Below are 7211 nucleotides of genomic sequence, written 5' to 3'. Positions count from 1 at the left end.
GCAGTTTTGTACAATGCTTTTTAACACTTTATAAAGATTTTTTGCATTTATTGGAGATGCCGGCCTCTTATTTGAATATAATGCAACCTGCTATATGACTGGCACTCTGGAAATGGACCTATATTCTGTGCGGTTGGTTCAGAGATACATATATACACTGCTCAAAAAAATAAAGGGAACACTAAAATAACACATCCTAGATCTGAATGAATGAAATATTCTTATTAAATACTTTGTTCTTTACATAGTTGAATGTGCTGACAACAAAATCACACAAAAATTATCAATGCAAATCAAATTTATTAACCCATGGAGGTCTGGATTTGGAGTCACACTCAAAATTAAAGTGGAAAAACACACTACAGGCTGATCCAACTTTGATGTAATGTCCTTAAAACAAGTCAAAATGAGGCTCAGTAGTGTGTGTGGCCTCCACGTGCCTGTATGACCTCCCTATAATGCCTGGGCATGCTCCTGATGAGGTGGCGGATGGTCATTTTGCAGGGCTCTGGCAGTGCTCCTCCTGTTCCTCCTTGCACAAAGGCGGAGGTAGCGGTCCTGCTGCTGGGTTGTTGCCCTCTTACGCCCTCCTCCACATCTCCTGATGTACTGGCCTGTCTCCTGGTAGTGCCTCCATGCTCTGGACACTACGCTGACAGACACAGTAAAACCTTCTTGCCACAGCTCGCATTGATGTGCCATCCTGGATGAGCTGCACTACCTAAACCACTTGTGTGGGTTGTAGACTCCGTCTCATGCTACCACTAGAGTGAAAGCACCGCCAGCTTTCAAAAGTGACAAAAACATCAGCCAGAAAGCATAGGAGCTGAGAAGTGGTCTGTGGTCACCACCTGCAGAACAACTCCTTTATTGGGGGTGTCTTGCTAATTGTCTATAATTTCCACCTGTTGTCTATTCCATTTGCACAACAGCATGTGAAATTGATTGTCAATCAGTGTTGCTTCCTAAGTGGACAATTTGATTTCACAGAAGTGTGATTGACTTGGAGTTACATTGTGTTGTGTAAGTGTTCCCTTTATTTTTTGAGCAGTGTGTGTATATATATATATATATATATATATATATATATATATTCCTCCTGTGTAGAGCATACCATTCAAGCAGCCTGTTCACATAAAGACCAGCACACCGCGTTTAAATGCCAAAAAAGTTCTTTAAATGTTGATAAATGCAGAAAATCGCATCAAGTTGAGTTTCATACAGCAGCGACTAATGAAACATTTCCAATAGATACAAGAAAGCTTCAAACCGTGGAACTTATCTGGTCAGCTAATAGATGCATCATCTTGTGAAAATAAGCACTTATTTTCACAAGATGATGCATCTATTAGCTGACCAGATAAGTTCAATGATTTGAAGCTTTCTTGTATCTATTGGAAATGTTTCATTAGTCGCTGCTGTATGAAACTCAACTTGATGTGATTTTCTGCATTTATCAACATTTAAAGAACTTTTTGGCATTTAAACGCGGTGTGCTGGTCTTTATGTGAACAGGCTGCTTGAATGGTAGGCTCTACACAGGAGGACTATGTATTGAAATATGAGATTGCAGCACCCAACCTTTTTGACTTGGAAATGAGTGCGGTTTCTTCCACTGATGCTTTTATATATATATATATATATATATATATATATAAAAGACAAATAACACTGACTCACCACAGTATCTCCTGAACCATAAGGACTAGGAACTTGAAATTTAGACAGTAGCTTGCTTTTGTGACGTAGGCACCCACTAAGCAGGGATTTTTCAAAATTCCACCCACAAAGGGGTTAAAAGAGGTGAGGTAATTCCTTGCTCACAGAGGAGAGTTAAGACAGCCTACCCATCTGGGGCTATAAAGAATGCATGGTGCTGGTGATACCAAGTCGTGGAGGGGGAAGGACACAATTCTCTATTCCTGTACTTCCTTGCAGTGGCAGTTACAGAGCATTACATTATTCAAATAGGGGAGCCACATCAAATGCCACCCCTGAACACTGTCAAACATCGCTGAGTGAGGCTCCCCTATTTGAATTATGGACTGCTCTAAAATTGCCACTGGCAAGGAAGTGCAGCCTTATAGTTTAGGAGATTTTGTGATTAGTCAGTAGTATTTGCCTTTTATATATATAGATTTCAGAAATAAGAACTTAACCAACCTATATCTAGTGGTAGTTTTGGAAGGTAAAAGAAAGACTCTGTGTTGGGGCACACTTTGGAAATATGAAATATGTTAAAACTTAATGTTTATTAAAGTTAATCATAAGAAAAAGGATCGACATAGACTTTAGAATAAAAACAAACAACTGAAATTTATGTAAATATTAGGGTTAAAATACCCTCTATTGACACTAATCATATTCCATAGTGGACACTGTGCACTGCTTATACTGTCACTAATCATGTACTAAAATCCTGTGCATGTTTAAAGAAATATTAGAAAGGGTTACTATTTAGGACTATAGACACATGCTGGCATCATATATATGGGAAAGGAGGGTTCATCTCCAACTGCTAGCCACCTTTCAAATATAATGTTAATGAGAGACATATGGATTATTGTCGCTCTCTCTTCTGTATGGAAAGCTATTTGAGGTTTTGAATAGATTAGGCTCGTTTGCAAATTGTTTTACACTATACATCCAAGTGTTAACTTACAGAATTTAATGCACAAGAATAAACTACAAATAAACATGAGAATGTGTGCCTGTGCTGCTTAGGGCAATTCCAGCCAGATATTCAGGCAGTAACAGATGTTTGAGTTGCTATATGGATGTATGAGAGACCCAAACGAGTCATATATTTTTGAAAAATACAGCATGCTCGATTTATTGAGAGAGAACAGCACCTATATATTAGCTGTGATTATCCAACATTTGATTTATACTATCATCCAGTAATACATAACAGGAATATACTCACGCTATGATGTTGGTTTAAATACCTATATTATGTTATGGGAAAACAGTAAATATTACACCCTTAGTGTTGTATGAGGAACTTATAAATAGCACATCATTTTAACAACGTGCGTAACCTGCAACACACATCACTGGGAAAAAAATACACAGTGGTTGTGTGAAGATCTGATTATAAACCTGTGATATTATAGGTGTTTGGTTAAGCTGTGTAATCAAGAGAGCACTGTCTGTAGTAGTATCAACACATATGTTCAAATCCTGAGTCTCTTCTGTATATAATCCATTAAAAAGGTGTTAAGGAAAGCTTAAATATTTATTTTTAAGCCAGTGTTATTATTTAAATTCTACAGCATTAGCAAGCATATTGCTGGAAATATCAGTATACAGATCAAGGGTTATTGGTTAGTGAACATATATTCTAACAGGAGCAACCTATAAAACCCAGTGTCTAAAAATAACCCGTCAGTATGTGAATATAAGCCGGTATTATTCAAGGCAATAAGAGCCTTACAGTATATTTATATATAAATAGACAGTCAAACTGTCATCCGGATATATGCAGTATTGTTCTAAACATCCTCATCACACGACTACATAGCAACAAATGTTGCATTGTGATCTTTTGAACCAAGAATTTGCCAGTTATGTTACAACACTGCAACATTTGTAACCCTTCATAAACATCACTGGCAAAAACAGTCAGTGGTTGTTTGAAAAAAATCACTAAATAATCCTTTGAATCACAGGTATTTATTAATTCATAGAATAAAGACAGCGCACCACCATTTTCTTTTAAAACATCTTTATTCACGAAAATTTATTTTCCTTCTTGCAAGTTATTCTGTCTCTATTGATTTTATATTTCACTCTACATGACCCCTTTATAACAAGGGGACATATAATACATCATATGTGATAATATTAAAGATATCTTCATCACATATGGGTATTGAAATTTCTTCCTTATTTCATATTATTATTAATAAAGTACCAAACATGCTATCTCTATTAAAGAAGAATTAATTCTCTTGTGGAAGGGAATGAGTGCTGCTATCAAAAGTTGATTTACCTTTTTCTTCTCTAAATTTATATATGTATATTTAATCAACTAGCAGCACCATGTATATGTGTGTTATGTTGGAATATTTGTTTTGTCAACATAAACCATTTTGTCATTAATATTCCCTGTATAAATACTCATTACCTAAATTCTGGTGCGGGACTACTCTTGACTCAAAATTTGAGATTTACGCCTAAGGAGGAAAATATTTAAAAACAGAGATATATATGATATCTAAGTGTATCAGGAGTACATTTACTACTGTTATAAAATTAAATGAGTATCGTGTAAATTCCTTGCTAATTGCTCCCTTGGTGCTGTGGGTAATCAGCTGAGCAAAGTAAAACATTTTGGTATTTGAATGTGTCATTAGATTTCTATTCCTAACAAGAGGATGTAGATATAGAGGTAAAGCAGGGCTGGTTCTTGCCCTTTTGGCGCCCCGGGTGGGGAATATGGGTGTGGCTTCATACAGGGGGCGTGGTCAGTTTCGCCCCCTGTACAGTAGAGTAGCGCCGATGTAAAAGAAAAAAAAATTAATACTTACCATCCCCGCTCCCAACCGCTGCAAACCTCCACCGGCGCCGCTCCTCTCCTCGGATTTGGCATAGACAGACACTAGAGGTCAATTATGACCTCTAGCGTCTGTGTCAGTCCCACAATGCTGTGCGGTGTGCGATGACGTCATCGCGCACCGCACGGCAAAGGTCCTCTCAACGAAGGGAAACTAGACGCGTAGCGTCTAGTTCCCTTCACAGCGGGGAACCAGCGAGGCGGCGGGGGATACAGCAGGCAGCGGGGGGCACAGCAGGCAGCGGGGGGTACAGCAGTTGCGGATCTTGCCACGGTGCGGTGACCTCCGGATGGCGGCGCCCCGGGCAAAAGTCCTGCTTGCCCGTGGCAAGATCCGCTACTGATGTAAAGCCAATGTTTCTTCCACCACTTCTGCTGTTTGCTGGGAAATAGTGCTACTGCACCTGATATTCCAAGGTAGTCACCTAACCTTGTACTGATCAGGCCTGTCAGTGCTTTGCTTCCAAGATCAGATGGATTTGGGCGTGGCCAGTGAAGTGTGGCAGTAGTATTGTAACCCAACAAATGAGAGAGTGTATGGTTTTGGCATGTATAACAAAAGTGAGAACTTCTACTGTCCTGCTAGTCTGCCCCAAGTCCCGGTTACAGTATACATTGCAGGGAACTTGATGTCTGGCAATGGATGAGAGAGTTCTCAAACAAGTAGGGATAGAGAGGGTGCACCCCTACAGTACTTCTGCTGTCCAATGTCATATACAGTTATAGAGGACATTGGATGAGAGAGATGGGGTGCTGAGAGAAAACTTTTAATAGAAATGTATGACAGATATGTCTACCAGGTGGTTTGTAAACATCATACAATGTAAACATTATATTTAACATACAGAAGGCAGAGCTTGTGACTGTCATCCCAGCATTTACAGCACTGAGCAGGGCTGCATCAGAGGCGGGATGGGGCAGAGAAGGAGGCGGATTATTCTCCTCAGCGTCAGCCTTTTGACGGCATCAATTCGGGGAAGGCCTGTCCGGAGGTGCGGCCTGACAAAGATTGGCAGCAGCGGGAGGAGTATGTCCTGTTGTAAGTCTAATTAGTTTACCAGGAAGTCCTTCAAAATTAAAGCTATATTGTCACAACTGAGGGCCTGAGCTGACGGGAGGCAGCCTCAGTTGTAGGGGCTGAGATGTAACGGAACCTGGGAGGTTGTATCAGACCCCTAGACATGTAAGTAACATGTAGAATAACTGCCCGAAGGCGTGACCACGACAACCAGGATAAAAGTCAATGATGTTTATTATGACAAACTCCGTAACACAGCAGCAGTAAAAGGAAACATAAAAGTCAACAGAGGATAAATACAATTCCTGGGTACTACAGGGTGGCAAGGGCCACAGGCACTGGTAGTGTGAGACAGTTCTTATAATCTTCTAGTTGGAAAGTCCTTACCAGGCCTGACTGTAGCAATGGAGAGAACCCAGGATCATACCAGCTGATGTTCCAGGAAAGGCTGGGCTGCTGAAGGTAAAACGGCTGCTGTGGATACTGGCTGGAACCAGACTGTTGTTGGTACGGAGTGGATACTGGCTGGAACCAGTTAAATAATAAACGAACTTGAGAGCGATGAAATAATAATGAAGTTTGGAGTTTGAGAGCGGTGAAATAATAATTCCGGTGGAGAGTGGTAAACTGCAGAAAAGGACACCGGCCCTTTAAGAGAAGCTATACACTGCTGGAAGCTGGGCTGGAAGCAGGTGATTGTTTGAGAGCGGTGAAATAATAATACCGGTGGAGAGTGGTAAACTGCAGAAAGGACACCGGCCCTTTAAGAGAAGCTGTACACTGCTGGAAGCTGGGCTTGAAGCAGGTGATTGTTGTAGCTGGAAACAGGTGAGTCCAGAATGGATCGGAGAGTCAGGCTACACCGCAGATGGAATGCTGGTGCGGGTCTCTATAGCAGAAGTCTGGAGACAGGAGCTGGAACCTGGAAGACAACCACAGGAGAGAGACAAACTGGAACTAGGTTAGACAACCAAAGCACTGACGCCTTCCTTGCTCAGGCACAGCTTACTTATACCTGCAGCAAGGAAGGGGTTGGCTAGGCAATTATGCAAATCAACAATACAGACAGCAGATTGGTGGAAATGCTCAGATGACAAAATCCAAGATGGCTGCGCCCATGCAGACACTTGGAGGGAAGTTTAGTTTGTAATCCATGTGAGAATTGAAACAGTAATGGCGACGCCGGCCACAGGAGACAGGAGACGCCAGACTGACAAGCGCACATTTAACCACGCGGGCACAGCGGAGGCCGCGGCTGATGAAATCACCACTCTGACATTCTGCATGTGGAAACTCAGGAGCAGCGGGATCCAGACCTGGAACGCTGAGCCAGCCTTAGGAGGCATCTGAAGGGTAAGTAATGGCGTCCAGATACCCGGATCGTGACAGCACCCCCCCCTTTAGGAGTGGCCCCAGGACACTTCTTAGGCTTTAAAGGAAACTTTGCGTGGAAATTTCGGACCAAGGCAGGAGCATGGACGTCTGAGGCATTGGTCCAAGAGCGTTCTTCAGGACCATAGCCCTTCCAGTCAATGAGGTATTGTAACTGACCGTAACGGAAACGTGAGTCCAAAATCTTGGCCACCTCGTACTCGACTCCCCGTTGAGTCTGAACTTTGGGAGCTGGAGGAAGTG

The 7211-nt window shown here is 41.7% G+C and overlaps 1 pseudogene; it reads right to left on the bottom strand.

The window, feature by feature from the left end:
* Window positions 1–4950: 4950 nt before the first annotated feature.
* On the bottom strand, window positions 4951–5069 carry LOC134971348 (5S ribosomal RNA; annotated as a pseudogene).
* Window positions 5070–7211: the final 2142 nt, after the last annotated feature.

This window comes from Pseudophryne corroboree, chromosome 11, assembly GCF_028390025.1.
Source record: "Pseudophryne corroboree isolate aPseCor3 chromosome 11, aPseCor3.hap2, whole genome shotgun sequence".
In the NCBI taxonomy this organism is placed as follows: Eukaryota; Metazoa; Chordata; class Amphibia; order Anura; family Myobatrachidae; genus Pseudophryne; species Pseudophryne corroboree.
Note: the sequence above shows the minus strand (reverse complement) of the source record. Positions and strands in the feature narration are given on the sequence as shown.